Below are 22724 nucleotides of genomic sequence, written 5' to 3' on the forward strand. Positions count from 1 at the left end.
ACGAGGCTTAGAGGGAGGGTTAAGGGGAAAGGCATGGGAACAGTGGACTCTAGGAAGGTGGCAGGGTCCAGCAATCATTGGTAAAGGAGGAAAAAAGGGAGATGGGGCATCTGAGGGATCTTCATCTGTCTCATGATTCTGCTTGAGACCAGGCCTGCTTCCACTTGCCCACCATGGAGCCAAGAAGTTTTACAGGAAAAATGTTCCATCCTGGATGATTTTCCTCGGCCCCTGTGCTGCCAACAATAGAGACATCCAGAGCTGGCAGAGGTTGGCACCAGCTACCTGAAGCCTAATAAGTGCAGCCCTTTGGGCCCTAATCCCCAGTGTTGCTCTGTCTCCTGGCCCTTGCTCTAACAATAGGTGCTATACACAGAGCTATACTTGAAGGAAGAGGCCACTCACAATCTAGCAAAAAGAGGATGGTTAAGAAAGGACATAGATGAGGCTGGGCACGGTGGCTCACGCCTGTAATCCCAGCACTTTGGGAGGCCGAGGTGGGCGGATTAGGAGGTCAGGAGTTCGAGACCAGCCTGACCAACGTGATGAAACCCCTAAAATACGAATCTACTAAAAATACAAAAATTAGCCAGGTGTGGTAATGCGCGCCTGTAATCCCAGCTACTCAGGAGGCTGAGGCAGGAGAATCGCTTGAACCAGGGAGGTGGAGGTTGCAGTGAGCCGAGATCACGCTACTGCACTCCCGCCTCGGCGACAGGGAGAGACTCTAAAAAAAAAAAAAAAAAAAAAAAAAAAAAATGGACGTAGAAAAGAGTCTTTGGGCAAAAGATTCCAACTTCTGAGGCAATATTATGGTGCCCTTAAATCTGAATTGAAATAGAGAAACGTGTTATTCAGTTGAAAACGCCTTATTGAATGTGTTTGTGAAAGGCGCTATAATAGCTGTGGAGGCTCAAAGGTGACTCAGCCCAGCCCAAAGGAGAAACAAAAACATGGAGCAGGATGTGGCACATGCCCTGAAGGCATGAGAGATAAGGTGAGGGGGTCCTCGACCCTGCACATCAGAGTCAACTCTCCTAGGAGATGTCCAAGCCGCAACCCCGGAGATTCTGGTCAAATAGCCTGGACTGGTGCCAGGCCATCAGTATTTTTCTAAAGCTCTTCCAGTTATTCTAATGTGTAGTCAAGGTTGAGAACCTGTGTTACAGGGCAGATCAGAGGAGAAAGAGACTACTTCCAGTTGTAAACTGGGAAACCCAAAATAGTGTCTTAAAGTAGCCTGCAAGTGAGGGAGCACTGAATGGGAGGCATTACTCTCCTGTGATATCACAACTGAGCACAGAAAGGAGATGAGATTTGACACCAAGACAATTTGATATCCGAGTGTGATCTATAGGCCATAGAATTGCCTGGGTTTTATTAAAATGCAGATTTTCAGGACTCATTATAGCCTTTTTGAATCCAAATCCTTAAGTGACTGATTATTTTTACTGAGTGGATGCATGAACCAGTATTCTTTCCAATTTGTAGATACCCAGAGTCCTAGCTTGAGACAATTACCTGTCCTCTGGTTTTATACTCTGAAGCTTCCTGGGGCTAAGAAGAGAACTGAAATCCCCAAACACCCTGCCTCAAATCTCACAGGTTTCCGTTCAGCTCTGCATTCTACCCTTCAACCCCTCTGCAGCCAACCATCATACCAGTTGATTCTAAGTGCTGGGAGCCTCTGTCTACACTTACTCTCCACCTCGCTCGGGCTCCGCAGTCATGGTGTCTACCTGCTGGCCCATCCTGGGAAGTCATCCCAAAGTGAAAGAATGGAGAAGAGAGGGCATGGAAGACTAGTTCATAGGTAAGGGCAAGAGGGTCCTCATAGATGCTAAGGTGCTCTGTGGAGAATCAGTTGGTGCAACTGATGAACAGAAAACAATACAAAGAAGTGTGCTATCACAGAACGATCATAAGTACTGGAACCAGTCAGTCCCAGATTCAAATCTAGCTCTACCCCTCTCTAGGGATGGTTTTCTTATTCTCCATCTCCTCCCCCTTAAAATGGAGATGATAATACCTCTTTATGAGAGGCTGTGAGTAGTTGATGGGATAATTTGTGTAAACTGGCTAATAAACAGTAGGGTCCCAACACAGGAAGCTTGAGATGGTATTAAGTCACTGGTCAGGCAATAGATGCTCTAGGACAGTATGACAGCCACTAGCCACATGTGGTTATTTAATTTAAAATTCAGTTCCTCAGTTGCACTAGCCACAGGCCAAATGCGCAATAGCTACATGTGGCTAGTGGCTACCATAGTAGAAAGCATAGATATGGAACATTTCCAACAGCACAGAACTAGCACTGCTATTAGCACACCACAGGATAGCACTGCTGTGGGGTTCTGAATAAGAGATACTCCCTGGGTCCAGCAGCATGGATACTGGTCTGGAACTGCTCCCCTGGCCATATCAGAGGTATGTGACTGTCTCTGAATCAGCTGATGCTTCACTAGAGACTGTGTCAGACTATATGGGCTCCCAGTTCTTCCCTTTGCCTCCCATTCAGTGCTCATCAGTACTAGAGTGGATCTTGATGCTGATCACCACAAACCAGGCCTCCTAGCAGATTTTTTTTTTTTTTTTTTTTTTTTTTGAGACAAAGTCTTAGTCTGTCACCCATGCTGGAGTACAGTAGTGGTGTGATCTTGGCTCACTGCAACCTCTGCCTCCTGGGTTCAAGCTATTCTGCCTCAGCCTCCTGAGTATCTGGGATTACAGGCACATGCCACCACACTTGGCTAATTTTTGTATTTTTAATAGAGACATGGTTTTGCCACATTGGCCAGGCTGGTCTCAAACTCCTGACCTCAAGTGGTCTGCCTGCCTCAGCCTCCCAAAGTGCTGGAATTACAGGCACTGGGATTACACTACACCTGGCCAGATTCTTTAGACCCCTCCTACAGCCAGACTTCTGCCACCATCTAACTAACCCCTCTCCCTCACCTCCCTGCTCACAATGCTTATCCCTCTCCAGCAAAGAGTCTGCTCTGGAAGACATTATCTCTTCCTGTTCCCTCTACAACATCTAACCATCCTATTCCTTTCTATGCATTTGCATATTTTCATTATTCACATTGCAGATGTATTCCTCACTTTTCCGTTTCAGCTACACTATGCTCAGCTTCCCATTCTGGCTCAAATTTTTCTTCCCAAAAGCTCTTTCTTGTAAGCCCCGTTCCTGGTGAGTTCCTGGTCCAAGGGGACTGTTTTCCTCAGTTCATTTACTGCTGTCACTGAATTGCTCTGCTAATACTTTGAAGCATATTCAGCTTTCCTCACTTGGCTGGGTACCTGCTGAGGAAGATGTCCCTTCAACGTTTGGTTGGAGTCTTTCCAAGCAGAACAGACCTAAGACAAAGCTGTGAAAGAGGGCCCCAAATTATACCCAGTATCTCCTCCTTCTACCAGTCATTCTTCCAGAGCTCCCTCCTACCATACATGCCCACCTAGAATTTGTCCTTGCAAGGACCCTTCAACACTCACAGCACAGTCTCATCTTAGTCTGTTCTCTCAGGATGCAGGTGTTACTAGCTGGAAAACCAGTTGATGCTACCGGGTGTGGACTGGTTTAAACCAGCGGTTCTCAACCCTGGGGCTGCACACTGGAATTCCCTGGGGGCTTTTGAAAAAATGTGAATGTACAGGTGCCCCCTAGACCAGCTGAATCAGGATCTCCAGGGTGAGGCTGGGGCCACTATCTGTCTTCCTTTCCCAACTCAGGTAATGCAAATAAACTATTTGCCCAAGCTAGGAAGAGATTAGGGGCAGCCACATGACAGAGTAGTTAAGAGAGAAGTTCTGGAGCAACATGGTCAGTTCAATTGCTTTCTCTACCTGTGTCTGTGTGGTCCTGGGCCAGCCTCTGAACTTACCTGTTCCCTCCTCTGTATGTGGGAATAACATTCATCATAGTACCTCCCATGGGGCTTCCAGGAACATCAGGTGAGTTACCCATCAAGTACTTAGCACCACAGTGTGGGCATACAGCAAGTGCTCAACAAAGGTTTGCTATTTTTTTTTTTTCTTTTTTTTTTTTTTTTTTTGAGACGGAGTCTCACACCCAGGCTGGAGTGCAGTGGCCGGATCTCAGCTCACTGCAAGCTCCGCCTCCTGGGTTTACGCCATTCTCCTGCCTCAGCCTCCCGAGTAGCTGGGACTACAGGCACCCGCCAATCACCCGGCTAGTTTTTTGTATTTTTTAGTAGAGATGGGGTTTCACTGTGTTAGCCAGGATGGTCTCGATCTCCTGACCTCGTGATCCGCCCGTCTCGGCCTTCCAAAGTGCTGGGATTACAGGCTTGAGCCACCGTGCCCGGCCTTATTTATTTTTTTTCTTTCTGAAACAGAGACAGGGTCTTGCTCTGTTTGTCCAGGCTGGAATGCAATGGCATGAACATAGCTCACTGCAACCTTAAAATCCTGGGCTCAAGTGATCCTACCACCTCAGCCTACTGAGTAACTGGAACTATATATGCGTGGCATCATGCTCAGCCAATTTTAAAAAATTATTTTTAGGGGCAGAGTCTTGCTATGTTGCCCAAGCTGGTCTCGAACTCCTGGATTTGAGCGACCCTCTCGTGTCAGCCTCCCAAAGTGCTGGTATTACAGGCGTGAGTCACCATGCCTAGCCAAGGTTTGCTACTATTATTCCTTCTCTCCAACCTTCTCTTTGTATTCTTTCTGAACTCCCTTTCCCTATCAAAGCCCCATTTCAGGCCTGGTGTGGGGAAATGCAGCACCAGTGAGCATGTGTTAGTGGGGAGGATTTGGGGAGACACATCCCCACTGCTTACTTTCCCTTTGGGCTGGGAACAGCCCAAAGAATGGGGGTGAAGTGGGTGAGAGGCCAGTTGGGAACCCAAAAGCTGTCCTCTGCAATTCTTTTTGAAGGCTAGGGAGATCCCACCCCTACTTCAGGCCATGCATTGGAACCAAAGTTGAGGTTGGGAAGAGTGGTGGCTACAGAGATACCATAGGCAAGCTAAGACCTCCCTGCCTCACCCTGTCCTGGCACAAAGGCACAAGTCTACAGCAGCTTTTCCCAGCACCATCTGCCATTTCTTCTGAATTTGCTTTAGTGCCTAGCAGAGCACTCCATAAACTCTCCTAAATGTAGGTAGGAAGGGTAGGATGCGGTATGGGATATGAGGGTCAGAGGGTCAGACCAGAAAGGGTGGATTATTATAATACAAGCAGTCCTAAGATTCTGAAGATGGGCAGGTGTACCCTAAAATTCTAAGTAGTCCTAAGATTCTGAAGATGGACAGGTGTACCCTAAAAGGGAAGCAGTGGGATTCCTGAGTAAATACTTCATCTACTTCACAAGTTTGTCCAGGCCCAGCTCAGGAACAGTAACAAATGGAAATGAGCAGGGATGTGGGCTGTGGACAAGCAGACCCCCTAGGTAGAGTCCACCCCCACCTTCCCATTACCACAGGAATTATTACCTTACCACCCACAGGGGAGGGGGTAATTGTGGGCAAATTTGGTGGGCCCAGTGAGACAGTCAGAAACAGCCTGCCTAGAGCCCTAATGTACCCACCCACATGGCTGTGACATCCTCAGCCCAGCCACGCTAGCCCAGGATATATGGTGTGTGTACCGCACTCTGCTGTTTTCCTCTCCTTGAACATCCTTGAGGACTGAGTTCAGGTGCCTCTGCTGGGACACTCCCTGTGACACTACCAGCCTTCTCTGATCTACTCTTTCTCCTTACTCCTAAGACTTACTATCAGGCTCTCTGGTCACCTGATCAATCCCAGGCTTGTGATACCTCATATGCTGCCTTGTACCATTATTTAACTTTTAATTCATGTGTATAATTTTCCTACTGAAGCAGTAAGCTCCTTGAGGCCATGGCTCCTAAAGCTTTGAAACCCACGCAGCAACTGGAATAGAGCTCAGCATTCATTCACTCACTCAATAAATAGTTATTGAGCACCTCCAACATGTGAAGCACTATGCTAGGTGCTGGGGATTTGGCAGTGAACAAGAGATGAATTCTACATTGAAGGCACTTAGTAAATATTTGTTAAACAGATAGGCGAGTGGATGGAGACGTGGATGTGTTAGTAGTGAGTAGATGAGGTCTCTATCTGTGGCATCCCTTCTGCTCTATGTTACCTCAGAGAAAAATCTCACTTCTTTACTCTCTGTGATCCCACAACTGTTCTGGGTGGAGGAAGTCCCAGGAAGTTTAGTCTCAAGTGAAGAGTAGGGAGAGAGGAAACTAAACTCACAGAAGGGTAGTACCCACTTAAAGGTATCCATATGATGAGTGCTGGGGCCAGAAGAGACTGGGACCAATGAGTCATAGGGTCTCAGGGTCTTCAGACATGTGGGACTGCTACAGGGATCTTTTCAGAGCATCCCCTTCAACACATGTTCCTCAGCCTCCATGCTAACATCCAATGATGGGGCACCTGAGACAGGCATTCCACTGCTTGCCCCTGGTGAGTTCCCTCATTCTCACCTCTTAAGTTGCTACATCTAAGTAACATCCAAAATAAAACCAGCCCAGCTTTGGGCCATGATATCCTAACCCACAGCATGTGCACATGTACCCACACCTGTGCATATCTGCTGTACCTCCAGGTCAAAATAGCAACCAGGGAGATTGGCAGAGCCTGGAGTACCAGGCTGTCTTCCCAGTTTGGGACTGGCCAAGGCACTGTGACCTCAGGCTAGAGCCTGAGCCCATCCTCAGTCTAGAAAAAGCTTATGCAAGGATGAGGGTGGCCTAGAGAAAGTCTAGAAAACCACACAAATAACCACCTGTTGATTCCAAGGAGGAGACAGAGCACTTTCTCCTTTTACAAACAGTATCCTCTCCTCTCACTCAGGCTTAGCCTGCTCAACTGAACAGCCAGGAAAAGCTGCTGGTGTTTGGTGATTTGAAGGGAAGGGAGTCTGAACCTCAAAAGCTTGTCACTTACTGGGCACCCTGATGAGTTTCTCTCTGATGTCCTGCCTTACCCTTAATCTAGCTCCTTGATCATTTGAATGTAACCTTAATTGGACAAGAATTTTCTCCCTTTCAGTATGGACAAAATCAACAACCCTGAATCAGAAGCTTTTAGAGGATGGGTAGTGAAGTGGGGGAAGAACAGAACATTGTAGAGTGAGGGGCAGGGAGGCAGGCAGTGGGCATAGGTAGGTTCTGGTTTTGTAATTAGTAATATTATCTCTCTAATTGAAAAAAAATTCATTTCAGATTTGTATAATTTCACTAAGTGTACAGTGTTTTCATGCAGGTTGGTTCACTTGGTCTTCAAACTGTCCTCTCTCATTGAATAGATGAGGAAACTGAAGCCCAGTGAGGATACCTCAGGAAAGAGCAAATAGCTAGTGTAGAGCAGGATCCAGGTCTTCAAACTCCCAGTCCAGTGCTCTCTCACTACCCACTGTCTTCTCTAAGCACTTGAGGGAGGAATCCACGCCTTAGTCATTAGTGTACCTCCCCCAACTCCAACTCAGCACTTAGTTCAGCATGAAGCATGCATCCAGTACATAACCATGGAGCAGAAGGAGCTGAAATGTGGATGATCCAGGGAGGAAATCAGAAGTGGGAATGCAGATGATCTGAGGCTTTGGGCATGGGAGCAGCAGAAGAGAGCAGGGCTGAGTAGTGGGCAGGGAGGGTGCAGACACAGTTGCAATAAGGAAAGGGTGGGCGGTGTACAGCAGTGGGCAGGTGTTGTCTGCCCTTGGATTCACTATGCTGGGGCCAAGCAGCTGGTTAGAAACAAAAACAAACACCAGGGATACAGGTTCCTGCTGTTAACAGCTTCAAACCGCCAGAGGAAAACTCCAAATAAATATAATTAGAAACTTGTAAAAACGTCCTCTCTGTAAACCTGCTCCCTAGGGTCTACCCTTCAAGCACTCCCCTTCCCCAGCCCTCCCCCTAGTGCCCACATATCCCGATACTCCCCCCTTTTGGAGGGATTCCTTAGATGTGTTTCCTTATCCTGGATCTTCCCTCCAGCCCAGGTCTTTCCTCAGCTTGTTACCAGCAGTGACCAGACCTGAAGAGCCCCTGGTGTAGGGCTCAGAAATCCAAACCCCACAGCTCTCTAGGGCTATGGTTATAGCACAGGGAAAACCAGAGGTAAGAGCAAGGACCACTGTGCCCTATATAGGGGTCATCATCCCATTTGTGCAGCCAAAGCACAGCATCAAACAGCAACTACAAAGCAGTGCTTGATCTGCAGGGGGACATGTCTAGGCTAGGGCAGAATACAGACAGCTAGTCTCAGAGCTAGAAACATATGGAATCCTGGGGCCCAGCTCCAAGAATATTCAGTTCCCATAACACAGATATTTCAGCTCCACTTCCCAACTTTGTTAGATACACACATGCAGAAACACACGTGTTCTTCAGGGGCTGTTTCCAGGGATAAATACCCACTTTATGGACACAGTAAGAACTATCAGCTACTTGGGGTTCCAGGAAACTGGGGTGGGGGAAGAAAGGAAGAGTATCCAAGTGACCTAGCCTCATGAGGCAGGCAGAAGTGGACCAGCATCCAGGGAGGAGAGGGCCTGAGATTTGGGTGAGTAACCTGTGGAGGCCCGGCGCCTTCTGCCTTCAGCAGGAAGGATTTCAGTGAGATGTGCAGAATCTCAGGGCTGCAAGGAACCCTACTGATATTTTACAAGTGAGGAGAGGGATTTCAGTGATTTCCTCCGAGGCTCAAATCCTTAGGGTCTGCATTTGCCTAAACCCACTGGCACCATATACCTCTATATCTCTGGTGCCACTTGAGGCTGGCATTGGGTGGGCATGGGAACAGAAGAGTAGCCAGTCCAGTGTCAAGTGGCTGGTGGGGGAGGGGAGTCTCTGTCCCCTCTTAGCCCAGGTGACTAGCTCCTGTACCCCCCCAAACGTCTCTGGGTTGACCGTTGTTTCTCTTCTATACCCAAGGCCCAGCAGTCCTTCTGTTTCCAGACTCTAGTCTTCTGAGCTGAAGAAGCTGTCCCCAGGTCTGGGCCTCTTACGGGCACTGCCAGCCTCAGAGCAGCTCTGCAGTTTCCAGCCCTGACAGGGACTCTTTCTTATAAGCGGTCATGTGCTAGGGATATGGGACGTCAAAGGAGGCCCACACCCTGACATTTGGGGACCAGAGCTGGGGGCAAGGACTGAGTGGGATCAGGCAGCAAGCTCTTCCAGCTCCATCTTCTCAAAAGGTCTGAAGCCCTTTGTTCCCTTCCCCTGTCCTCAGTTCAAGGCACTGGACCAAGCCATTCCACTTCTTTACTTCTCCAACTAAAACAAAACGCACATTGCCCCACTTCCTTTTTTCTCTCACCAGAGCACTTCACACACACACACACACCCGCCCTGAGTCATGCATACACATTCACATGTGTGTGAATGCACACTTCACATTCCCAAACTCACACCCAAGACCAGCTCCTTTTACAACAGGTCCCAGCTGCTCACATCTCAAACCGGTTCTCATGCTCTCAGATTCCTGAAGGTTTCAGAAAACAATCTCATTTGAGGGCTGCTGATGACTGTCTTCTCTCTCTGCCTGCAGTAATTCTGGCCTTAGTGTCTTCCAGTCCCCTTTCTCTTATTCCACCCTGCAGAGACTCAAGGAGATGAGAAGGAAGGGGTTGAAAACAGGGAAGAGTCTCTGTACTCTCCCACCCTGAGGCTTTCCCCACCTCTGAGACATGTCATGAGAGAAGAGAGGTCAAAGGGATTCCTGAGGAATTTCTAAGCAGTCCACCCTCTTCTCCACCTTCTGGAAAAATGGGGGGTGGGCTTAGAGGGAACTGACTAAAGATTAGGTTCTGAGTGGGGACTCTCCCTCTCTCCAGTGTGGCCTGGATGGGGCACAGGCAATAGCCGGCTGCCCACGGGGCCACCCTTACCCGCTGACACGGTTATGGTTTTCATTTCATATTTTGGAGGGAGGGGCTAGGAGGAACAGTCCCCTCACTGTAAGAGCTGGCCACAGGAGCCCAGGGAAGCGGGGAGGAGAGGAAACAGCCACATTAAAGAGGAAGAGAAGGGTGGGGGAAAGAAAGAGACACATACACCCAGACAGAGACCCGGAGAGACACACCGAGACAGAGAGACACTGTTCGCCACCACACGAACGCTCTCAGTCCCAGGGATAAATGCATGACTTTATCAACACTCTATCCCTAACAAGAAGAGAAAACTACCAGGTAAACTAAACGGCCAGGCTGGCTCTCCTGGAGCCAGCCCTGGGGACAAGTTTCCCTGGAGGCCGAGAGACCTTTTCATTCAGCTGTAACCTGAGCCCTATGCCAGGATTAGGTCTTTTTAACCACTGCTGCCACCGCCCCCCCCACCACCAAACACCCACCCCTCGACCAAAGCAAAGCAAATTAATGCTTTTAAGTTAACAATTATCTTGGTTATCCAGTCTGTCTACTTTAAAATATACAGACAAGCACTTGAAAAACACTCAAAACCATGTCCCCTCATGCTCCCTCCTTCCCAGTCACACAGGCTTAGCCACCCACTCTTCCATACAGTTCTCACAGACACTAAAACAGCAGTTTACCCTTAGCAACTACGTTACAAGAAACACAGACATCCAGCTATGTTGCCTGTTGGTAATTGTGGTGAACCTCTCGTGTGCACACTCGCACACTCACCTTTACACTTAGGGCTCCCTTCCTTGCCTCCCCCTTTTCCCCCTTCCACATGACTTTGGTTTTCCCACTGTGGGAATCACTGATGAAAAGGGACAGAAACCCAGATACCCCCAGAGGTACAGTAACTCTGTACAAGATACTTGCCAAGGGTATTTGATTTTAAAGACCTGCTAGTGCTTCATATAAAGCATGTGGCTGGCATTAAAGGCACACTTTCTGGCACTGCTGATAACCAGGAGGTATGTTTGAAGGCATGTCCTCCCTGATGCTCACAGACTCTGTCTGTGGGTAAGGCTGTAAGGCTGCCCCACCTGGTCAGGACTAGTTCTTCCTGCAGCATCTGCCTGCAAATGTGTGTCCAGAGACATCCCTGTAACCCAGTAAACCTGCTATTAGGCAACCTCTGGCAAATGGGGTTTGTAGATTTCCTGAAGAGAAGGGTCAATGAAAGGCTTCCATTCTAGGCCAAGCTTAGGGATCAGAAGAAAAGAAGGAAGATACCAAGCTAACTGCAGTCCAGTCACAGGAAGGGTGGCCTGTGAATGAGATAAGCTGGAAACAAAACTACTCTTCTATAAGTTCCTTGAGGGCAGGGGCCTCCACTCTGGCAGCATGTTCCTCAGTACCCAGCAGGGAGTCCAGTGAAAGGAAGCCCTGGAGTACCATGGAGGGATTCTGACTCCCGTTCCTGAATGGTGAGCTGATCTCCCATACTTGAGTGCCTTGGCTTGATGGCACCTGTCCCTTAGAGGGGTCTCCATCTGCCCCTGGGCCCCCCTCGAATACACTGCTTCTCCTTTGGTCCGCAGCCTCACTAGGCCACTGCAGACACTGGCTCCAACTTGAAAGAGGCCCTTATCTTGTCTCGAGGTTACTTCATGAAATCTGTTCCTTCCTTCAGACTAAACTCCCTAGCTAATTCCATGTTATGAGTAAGTCAGCACACACTACAAAAGCCAGCTTTGTTTATGAAAACACAAATCCACAGTGAGGAGAGGGGCTGCTCCCAGGTTGGGGGTGGCAGTGGTGGTGGGCTGTTTGGAACCAGGACTGGAAAAGAGGCAGTGTGGGGTTGGAAGGTGTGGGGGTAGGGTCCAGTATTTGACAGCTGAGGGTCTCTAGTGTTTCAGTTCTGTGAAAGGACAGGTTGGAGGGGGAAGAGGTTAGCTGAAGAGGCAGTGTTTGGGAAGAGGAAGGCGGCATTGATACAGCACCTTCCTTTTCACAGAGCAGGAGTCCATCCAATACAACAGAGCAGCTTAAGAGCCAAACGCTCAGGCTCTGGGACACAGCGACCTGTGTCGGACACTCAGGCTTCCCCAACTCCCAAGTTCAACTTTCCTTCTGGCCCAGCCACCTCCTCACCCCAGCTGGCTTCAGCAGTCCCTGGGACAATAGGCAGAATCGTACTCTCCTGGGCAAAACCTTGCCAGGAGGAATTTTCTTTTTGTCCATATAAATCTCTTGTCGGTGAGGACACGATGGGGGAGGGGTACAGCAAGAGGTCAAGGGGGAGGAGAAACTGTCCTGAGAGAACTGTGGTACATCAGCCTAGTCTCTGCCTGCACAGCCTTGGGACCTGCCAGGCGATGAGCTGGGGGTCAGGGACGGGGGCGGGAGGCCTCCCTGTCTCTCTTTAATTCCTAGAGGGATCTGTCAGAGCTCCCTAGCCTGGAATTCTACTTTGTTATTTTAATGCAATTCTGACCTGGATTTAAATGGAATTGGAAACCCGAGGCCTTAATAAATAAATATTATGATAAGAAATGAAAGCCATGCAAGACGAAAGAGATTTCCCCCCAAAGAGGCAGAAACGCAACATTCCTGTCGGGAGCCAGTCACAGAAATTTTCTTCTCTTCAGCCCCCTACCATCCGGTGAGAGATGAGTTGATTTTTCCATGAAAGATCCTATTTTTCTTCAACATTTTTCCACTGATAAGGCATCAACTTAGAAATGTCTAACTTTGCATGCGGGTTGGGGGTAAGGGTAAGAAATATACGGCACGACTGAAAAGTTTTCATTATTCCCTTAGTCTCTCCAGCGTAAGTTTCTGGCAATGTTTGAGAGAAGAGAAAATTCTCTCTCAGATTTTGGAGGACAAGAAGTCTTTCGAAGATGCTGAGGGTGGATGAAGTCGGGCGGAATTCTGAGGCGCGTGGTCTCTTCTGCCCACCGCCCCCAGAGCTTCTCACTCCTCTCTGCCGCCCCCAGCTCGTCCGGCTTTTCGCTTGGGGCGCAGCGCCCAGCGGTCGGGCCCCTAGCCGGGGAGTCTGGGTGCACAGAGCCGGGTCCTGACAGCAGCACGCTCCCCAGCACCTGCCCTGCCCCTCGGGAATCGCGCCTAGGCCCTGAGGCCCAGCAGTCGGGACAGCCCCCAGGCCGCGCGCCCCTCCTTCCTTACCTTGCGCGGCTTTGCTGTACTGGGCGGCGCGGGCGTGGACCAGCAGGACAAGCAGGCAGAGTCCGGGTACGCGCCCCGAGCCCATGGCAGGAGCTACTGGCGGCCCAGCCGCCGGGGCCGGTCTCGCGGCCAGGGGAGGGCGGAAGCCGGCCGGATCCCAGCGCGCAGGAGGGGGAGGGGAGGGGGCGCCCCGCCGGGGCCAGGCTGGGGGCTGCAGTCGCGGGGCGCGGACCGCGGCGCCCTCGGCGCGAGGCTCCCGATGCTACCGGCTCCTCCTGGCCGGACGTCGGGGAGAGCGAGGCGCAGAGTGCGAAGAGGCGAGGGGCGCCCGGGGCGACTGACGGAGGGGAACCCCCGCCCTCTCCAAGCCGGCCTCTGCCAGCGGCGGCGGCGGGGCTGCTCCGTCTAATCCCACCCAATTCCCAGCTTCGCCGGGAGAGAGCTGCAGCCGGAGAGCGCGCAGAGCCCGAGCGAAGGACCTGAGAAAGGGGAGGGGAAACGCCGCGCCAGAAACACGCCCTTTCTGCCTCTCTTTCTTCCTCTCTCGCTCTTTCTCCGTCTCTCAGGCTCTTTTTCTTCGCCTTTCTCCTCCTCCTCCTCTTTCTCCTCCTCTTCTCGCTCCTTTTCGTTTTCTTCCTCCTCCCCCTCCTCCTCCTCCTCCTCCTCCTCCACCACCTCCTTTTTTCGTGCCCTTTTTTCTTTCAAATGGGGCCTCGGCGCGGCGGCCGCTCCCCCTGCGCGCCCAGGCGCGGTGGCCCCCTCCCCAGGCTGCCGGGCCGCTGCCTGCAGGAATTTACAATCCGGCGCTGGGGGAGCCGGCCGGTCTCCATGGAGACGGCTTCCCCGGGAGCAGAGAGGTCAGGCGCAAACCGCGCACAATCAATGGATCAATGCAAGCTCCGCTCGGCTACAGACCAAACAGCACCGGGCTCCGACTCGTCCTCGCTCCCCTAGGAAAGAGTCGAGGAGCGACGGTGCGTCCCCGCGCTCGCACGCGAGGACGGCCGTGCGGCGCAGGTTTGCACGCACACCTCCACCCGAGACAAAGAGGGTGCGATGTGTTCGGGAGGCCGGGGCAGACGTGGACACACGGGCACTCGGGCGTGTCCACCGACACAGCCTGACAGGGGACATAGGACCTCGGAACACACCGCCTCCGACACCAGGCCGAGTAACACCCTCTTAACTTTTACACCTACCACACCCCTACTCTCAGGACTCAGTCCCCATTCCTAGATCCGAGTCCACTTTGAGGACCAAAAAGAAAGTAGCCTCCGCCTGCTAAAACTGCCAGCTCCAGGACAGACTCCCTTGCAGTTAGGGCCTTGGAGGTAAGCCCACTGAACCACCCTACCCATAGAGACTTGGACTCACATACAGACACTCTCGTGTGCTCAGCACAGGGGCAAAAGCTACCCCACAGAATCATGTCTATGTGTATAAACACAAAGACATAAAGACAGGTACAAGAGGCTCCTTCAAACCTGCACACCGCTTCAAGAGGTGGTCCTGACTGGTCCATTCTTAACCCTTCATCCCTCCAACTGAAAGGGAGCAGAGGAAAGAGAAAGGATATTTTTAAAACAGGGGCAAACTGTGCAGAAGGAGCAGTGTCTTCTAACCATGGGTGCTGCCTCTTGACTGTTCACTCACTCTGTATCTTCTTTCCTTCCATTGTAAGGGAAAGAGGAAAGACCTCTTGAAAGGTTGTGAGGACTTTATTGGAGTGTGAGGCTGTGTTCAGTATGAGACCAGGCCGGGTTCAATTTTCTACAGGGAAGACGCTGCTAGGACCCAGACTAGCCTCACAGAGCCCTCAGCGTACCCAGGAGGAAGAGGCAATGACCAAGATCTCCTCAAAAGAGATTCAGTTCTGAGACCCTCGATATTGGCTGCCCACATCAGCTGGGGCAAGGGGAGGGCTTTGTTGGCAATGGTCCTGTCCGCTGGGGAGAAGAGCTGAGCCCTTCCTTTCCTAGGGATTCAGTGGAAAAGTAGATGGAAGCAGACTCAGACTTTTTATCCTGGGATGAAGATTACTTTTGAACAAGTCACATCTCAATGGGCCTCAGTTTCCTCAGAAAACGAGGGTGGTGGATTCACTCAGTGGTGGAAAGGGGGCAGTGCCCCAAGGAAGCCTGGGGGAGGAGGCCTGGAGAACCTTGCATAGCATCAAAGATGACCTTTGGGATGGGAGCACACAGATCATGGGAATGGTGTGGAGGCCACAGAAAGGCTGGGTCAGATGATTGAGGTCCCTTCCAGTCCTGTCACTCTAAGATGCCCTCCCTCCTTCATTCCACTGGCAAAACCCTCCCCTTGCAGCAGTTTTGCCTGCTGCCACCAATTATGTGTAGGGTTGGAGGACAAGTGTAAACTTGCCATCCTTTTTGCCCCAAACAAGAGAATGGTTTCAAAAAAAGAGAAAGAATTGGAGGTTGCCGGATGGTGCCTGTGATCTCCATGGGGGCACAGGGAGAGAAAGCCGAGGAGCCCCCCGCAAAGCTGGGAGGGGAGATGGCATGCTGCCTTGCTTTACTCTGCCTCTGCCTTCTTTGGACAGTAGTGTAGCTCCTCTGGGTCCCTGGGGGGATGGAGGGAGGGCCCCTACATCCTCCTTGAGGTGAGCAAGGAGGATTCTGTAGGGGGATTATGGGTTATTTTGGGCCTTCAGTTCAGGGTGATTTCCTGGCCTTCTGAGTACAGATATTTCCCTGACTTTCAGGGAGGGAGGCTTAGGTGGGTTCTTCCACCTAAGCCACTATGTCTCTGGAAGATTGGGTTTTTTGCCCCCAGTTGCCTTTTATCTCATCCTACCAGTTTTCCTCTGATGATTTCCTCTTTTCCTCTTGAACCAGGTGAGCTCCTCCTCCACATCTGGGCAAAAAAAGGCAGTTCCCTGCTCTTCTCTCCTGCTGCCACTCACCCAATCTGATTCCAGAGTACCGTCAGCCCTTCAGAGTATTCTATAAGAGTAGAAGCAGGGCTTATATCACCAGGACACTGTGAATTGAGGTTCTGGTCCAATTCACATTGCCTTTTGCCCTGTCCTCTTCTGCAGGGACTCAGTTGGACAGTAACTCAGGAAGATGACAGGGAAGGAATAACAAGATGGCACTTGCAAGTGATACTACAAAAGCAGCAGCAGCACGTGCCATATCATAACTAGCAGGGGCAAAATGTCCAGTGGGCTCTGGGCCTCCCACACTCACCTCTAAGGTTGCAGTATGCTTTGGGGCTTCATTTTCCTTCAGGGATGCTTCTGACATTCGTTTCATTCTACTTGCTCCTAAAAATCTCTGGGGAGAGGACTGGCAGGGGTCAGGGATCCCATAGCTGATAGATCTTGGTTCAGGTCCTGTTTAGGGATTCTTCTGCCAGGGCCCACCAGACTCAGGGGTTTCCCCTCCCCTGCAAGGTCTCCTTCCATGAGCTTTGCTTTTTCTTTCTGCTCCTCAGTTTCCCCGTATATAAAATTAGTCCAATGACCCTACCTTGATGAGCAGTGCCATATAGTCTAATGGAGAGCACATACAAGCTGGAAGTAGACTGCCCTGAGATCAATGTTAGGCCCTACCATTTCCCAGCCATCTATTTTTCTTGGAGAGTTATTTCACTTTTCTGAGCCTCACCTTCCTCACCTGGAAAATAGATATGGTTATATGCCCTCAAAGATGTCCGTCCATCAGTGTCTGTGTGTGCTCTAAACAAACCTGCAATTCAAATCTCAGCTCCGTTACTTTCTATCTCTGTGACTTCAGGCAAATTAATCTCAGGAAGTTTCAGTTTTCTCACCTAACATAGGGGATAAAAACCTTATAAGTTAATGGTGCTAATTAAATGAGATAATAGGTGGAAAACACCTGGCACTGGCACATAGTAGGCATTCAATAGGTAGAGGCTATTGTTGTTCTTTCCACTGCTTCTCAGAAGAACAAAAGCCCAAGGGTTTGGGGCTGGGTGCAGTGGCTCACACCTGCAATTCAAGCACTTTGGGAGGCCAAGGTGGCAGATCATTTGAGGTCAGGAGTTTGAGACCAGCCTGACCAACATGGTAAAACCCTGTCTCTACTAAAAATACAAAAATTAGCCAGGCGTGGTGGTGCACACCTGTAATCCCACCCACTTGGGAGGCTGAGGCAGGAGAAACATTTGAACCCGGGAGGTGGAGGTTGCAGTGAGCAGAGATTGTACCACTGCTCTGACCTGGGAAAAAAAAAAAAAAAAAAAAAAAAAAAAAAAAAAAGCCCAAGTGTTTGATAACAAAGGTATAGTAGTGCCTGGTGGGAAGAAGCAGCCTTGTCCCAGATTAGACTTTGATGCCACTGGGTGTGAGCACAGTCAACTGGGCTAGATTCTCACCACCCCCAGCAGGTTGCTGTCTGTCATACATTCCTACTGAGAAGTTTCCAAAAATTCCATGCATTCCAGCACACCGGCCTTGTCAGCCACACTTATACATTATGCAGTTAGGAGAATATTCACTTGCCAGCTAGGTAGCTCTGGAGTCTCTCCATCCCTACTGTCTTGCACCTCCTACTTCACCTTAAGAAGATAAAGACACCCTGAAACACAAATTAGAGCTCATAGCTACCATTTACCGAGTGCTTTCTATGTTCCAGGGACTGTACCAGGCACTCCATCACAAGCCTATAAGGTAGGAATTGTTATCCCCATTTTATTGGTGGGAAAACTGAGGGTCAGGTAGATTAACTTGCCCAGGATGACATACTAAGAAAGAACAAAGCCAGGACTTAGGCCCAGGCCTGACTCTGAAGCTTGTATACCTCCTCAGCTGTCTACACTGCCTCCTCTGAATTCACAGAGACCTGATACACTTTTGCCACTCACACTCTAATCATTGGGATCAGGTTGAGGGTCACAGACCAGCACCTTCACATACAGGGCTCTTTACACATATCCTTGCTCTGGAGAGTCGTTAAGCAATAGAACTGCAGAAGACTTTAGCCATCCTGTCTGGTGATGGGAGGTGAAGTGGCTTGCCCAGAGGCATACAATATTTAGGAGACAAAGTGCCTGGGCACAGTGGCTCACGCCTATAATTCCAGCACTTTGGGAGGCCGAGGTGGGCAGATCACCTGAGGTCAGGAGTTCGACACCAGCCTGACCAACATGGAGAAACCCCGTCTCTACTAAAAATACAAAATTAGCCGGGCGTGGTGGCGCATGCCTGTAATCCTAGCTACTCGGGAGACTGAGGCGGGAGAATCGCTTGAACCTGGGAGGTTAAGGTTGCAGCGAGCCGAGACTGCGCCATTGCACTCCAGCCTGGGCAACAAGAGTGAAACTTATGTCTCAAAAAAAAAAAAAAAAAAAAGAAGGACAAAATAGACACATAAACAAAAAAATCAGTAATTGACAGATGGAGAGGAAAAGAGAACAGTCAGAACAGCAACAAAATAATAGAAGAAGGGAGGGAGGGGATCTTACTAGGCTGGTGAATGGGCTGTTTTGCACTCCTTCAGGGTAGCTCAGGAGTCATTTTGCCATGTAGACAGAGGCTTGGAGGTAATCATCTCTCAAAGTCTGTTTCTCGGTTCTGGGATTCTAGGGGTACCTTGTTCCCAGGTCCTTAGTGTTAGCTTTACAGAGAGGTCCACAGGCAGCCCTGCCAGGACATGGGGCAGAGGTAACCCAATCCAAGCTGCCCCACACCTGTTCCAGCCTCTCCTCTGGACACTTAGGCCACCTCCAGTTTAGCTCTCTTGGCTAAGTCACCTCAGTTTCCTCCCACCCCTCCTCTACCCACATCCACTCCTGAGTTACCTTGCCACCTGCTTCCTCTCCACCTGCGCCCAGCTGCTTTCACTAAGGAAACAAAAATCTCTACCCTGCCAACTGGCATCGTCACTGATGTGTGGTTCCAGATCCCTGCACATCACAAGGCAAGTCTCCAACCACCCCAGGCCTGCACCCTGACCCCTTCCACACAGCTGCCCTCCCAAACTTGTTTCCCTCCTGCCAACCCCAGCCCCCATACTTCTCCAATCAGTGTCCTCAATTCCTGTTTCTCCAAAAAGCCAAGAGCCATCTAACCTGAGCCTCCTATCCCCTGCTCCCTTCTTTCTCCACTGCTGGGAGAGGGGTCCATCCTTTTGGCCAAGCCTGATACTATGTACATGTACCGGGATCTCATCCCCTCTTGCCACTTCAGGGAGCTCGCTCTGTCAGTTATCCCCTCTTTTGCCTGAATGTCTCACCTCAGCTCCTCCTGTAAACACAATAAGATCTGCAGCATCCTATAGAACTTCCCAGCATCCCGCAGGGAAGTTCCACAGACTCTGCTGCCTCTCATCCTTCCAGGCTCCCAACTTCTCTGCCCTAGGTCTCCATGTCACTGCTTCCCTTTCACCCCTGGCCCTAATGCATTCTGTCCCAGGCTCCCTCTGCCTCCCCTCCCCCAAAGTTTCCAGCAACTTCCACATCTTCATATCCAGGGCTGTTTGCCAGTCCTTATCTAGCCTGACCTCTCTGCCTCATCCAAAACCTCTGAACATTCTTCTTCCACTTCCTGGAGCACTTTCTTCTCCTGCATCTACTGCTGGCTGCTTTCCCTCCGCTGGCCTCTTAAATGCTAGACAGTTTGGGCTTCTGCCTTGGCTTTTTTCACTTCTCACTCTACATGACCTCCCTAGGGGACTCTCTGAGGGACAGCAAGGGTGATGGAAAGAACATTGGCTTTGTGGTCAAATAGTCCCAAGTTTAAATCCCAGCCATGTCAATGGGTGAGCTTGGGCAAGTTTCTTCACCTCTTTGAGCTTTATCATCCTCATCTGAAGAATAGGGAGGATAAACTGACCTTGCAGGTTATTGGAGTGTTACTGATGATGACTCATGTGGAAGGTCACTCACAAAATAGGTGGACAGCACGTAGTGGGGCATTATGGCTCCAGGCACCACCAATATGCCAGTGACCACCAAATCTATATCCCTAACCCCATTTTTCTCCTAGCTCTAATTCTGTATGTTCAATTTGCAGATCTATAGCTCTAGCTCCCTCCTCTCCTTCCTATCTAGTCCTACATTTCCACCTACTTATAGATACTTCCAATGATATTTTTCAAGACCTCAAGCTGAACCTACCCCCAGTTGAACTCATGCCTCACAACACTCTCCCCTGACCTGTCCTCTTCCCATGATCTCCATCTTGAGGTTAATGGCTCATAACCTAGTCAGTGGCCCCATTTGGATTCCTCAGAGTCCTAAGGACAATCCTCCTCCCGATCCCTCTTGCTGCTGCCACAGTTCAGGTACTTCCTGTGTCTGCTGTGGGCCACTGCCTGACAGAGCTAAGTTCTAGCTGCCTGGCACAGTGTATGTGGCCTTCTGTGCCAGTCCTGAGCCTTTCTTTCCAATGACATTTCATGGTTGTCTTCTGACTTCACCATCACTACACCCTAGCTACACCATGCCTGGCACGCACCATATTCTTGTCAGCTGGAGAACTACTCCCTTTAAAATCTTGTAGTGGCTCATGCCTTTAATCCCAGTGTTTTGGGAGGTTGAGGCAGGAGGATGACTTGAGGCCAGAAGTTCAAGACCAGCCCAGGCAACATAATGAAACCCCGTCTCTACAAAAAATTCAAAAATTAGCTGAAGTGGTGATGTGCACCTGTAGTCCTAGCTACTCAGAGGCTGAGGTAGGAGGACTGCTTGAGCCCAGGAGTTGGAGGCTACAGTGAGCTGTGATCTCACCACTGCTCTCTAGCCTGGGCTACATAATGAGACCCTGTTAAAAATAAAAATAAAAAAGATCCAGCTTCCATGGTACCTTGGTGGGGAAGTCTTTTTACTGCCCCAGCAGACTCGGAGCTCAGTGGTCCTTGAAACCTATCCCAGTGATGGCCCTGGCTATCGGTAATGGTCTGTTTACCTTCCACTAGTTCTATCAAACCTTTGAGGGCAAGACCCATTTGGGTCACCTCTGTATCCCCAGCTCTAAGCATATGCCTGGCGGATAGTTGTGTTCAGGGAATTATTTATTGAATAGCTGAAAGAATGAAGGAAGGGTGAGCTCACGCAAACCCCAGAGGAGAAGTGAAGCATTCCCTGACCTTGTCTCCCTGCCTCCAGCCAGTCTGAGGATGCTTCAGGTTTCCTGGAGGACCTAGGGCAGCAGAGGGTGTTGAATGGAAGGGCAGTGAAACCCCCACTGAAGAAAGACCATGGACACACAGGGGGCCTAGGAGAGGACTCCTGCTAGAGACTTTCAGGGTCTGGAAGACACAGATGCATATCTGGAACCTTCCAAGCCAGAGCTCTGGATATACCCAAAGGTCTGAAGAATTGGGTAGTGGCAGCCTAGATAAAGCAGCCAGAGGTAGGAGACTGGGCAAGAAGGAGCCTGAGTGGTCAGAGGGCTGGGGCCAGAGCAGATGAAAGGGGTCTATAGGCAGCTCTCATATGAACTCTGGGAGGCAGGTCCAGGAAGGAGAACCCTAGGTGAGGCCACTTGAAGGTCCCTGGGGGATTCTCTGCCACCTCATCAAAGATCTTTCTGACTGATGCTTAACATTCCATTATTGAAGAATCACTCCTTTGAGCTAAACCTTATGTTCTTTGGCCCCAAATACAAATATTCCTGTGAGAGAGGGTGACAGCCTTTGCCAGTTAAAACTTTAGTTATCAGTTGACACCCTAACAAATGTGTTGTGAATATCAGAGGAGGGGGCTGTAGGAACACTCATAAGGAACTTCCTAATTTGGTTAAGAGGTGGCTTGCTTTCCCTCCCCCCACCCTATTCTTTATGCCTATCCTCTCTTAGATCCCCACTGGATTCCCTCCTCAGAGGAAAAGATGGAGAGGTGGAGAAGGACCACTTCATCTACCAATACCACTCCTATGGATATCCTGGATTAAGGAAAAGATAGGTGGAAGTATTGGGGCAAAGTTCAAGGTATCCATGAACCAACTTCAAGTAGACCATAAAGCAAATTGTTGTAAAACAAAACTCAGTTACCCAATAGCTTCTATTACATTTTCGGAGAAGAGCTCCCATTGGGCTGAAAATCATTCTAGGAGAAACTGAAAGCCTGCAATAAGAAAGGATCGTGGGAATGTTTGCCAGCTATGTGCTTGTGCTGAGTGTTGATATCCTTACAGAATTTTGCCTCCCTTTTGCAGCAAGAGGCTCTCTTCGTCATGCCATGTCTCCACTTCCCAGCCAACTTGGCAAAGCTGAGGAACATCACAGTCAGGCTGAGATTCCTTGGTGCCCTGCTCTGGTCCTGCAAAATGTAGTCTGTAGGAAGCTGCAGTATGCTGGAGAAGAACGGGCTCTTCCCTGGGCCCCTGACCCGGACTCAGCGATGTTCCACCTCTTGATCAGTGTAAGGGCTACTGAGGAGGGAGAGGAGCTCATTCTTTTTTTTTTTTGAGACGGAGTTTCGCTCTTGTTGCCCAGGCCGGGGTGCAATGGTACGATCTTAGCTCACCGCAACCTCCGCCTTCCAGGTTCAAGCGATTCTCCTGCCTCAGCCTCCTGAGTAGCTGGGATTACAGGCATGCGCCACCACGCCCGGCTAATTTTGTATATTTAGTAGAGATGGGATTTCTTCATGTTGGTCAGGCTGGTCTTGAACTCCCGACCTCAGGTGATCCACCCGCCTCGGCCTCCCAAAGTGCTGGGAGCCACTGCACCCAGCCCAAG

The 22724-nt window shown here is 50.1% G+C and overlaps 1 long non-coding RNA gene across 1 annotated transcript in view; it reads left to right on the forward strand.

The window, feature by feature from the left end:
• LOC111542953 overlaps nucleotides 1–22724 on the forward strand; it is a 60115-nt gene that overhangs the window by 31684 nt on the left and 5707 nt on the right. The window lies entirely within an intron of this gene.

Source organism: Piliocolobus tephrosceles, chromosome 5 (assembly GCF_002776525.5).
Source record: "Piliocolobus tephrosceles isolate RC106 chromosome 5, ASM277652v3, whole genome shotgun sequence".
Classification (NCBI taxonomy): domain Eukaryota; kingdom Metazoa; phylum Chordata; class Mammalia; order Primates; family Cercopithecidae; genus Piliocolobus; species Piliocolobus tephrosceles.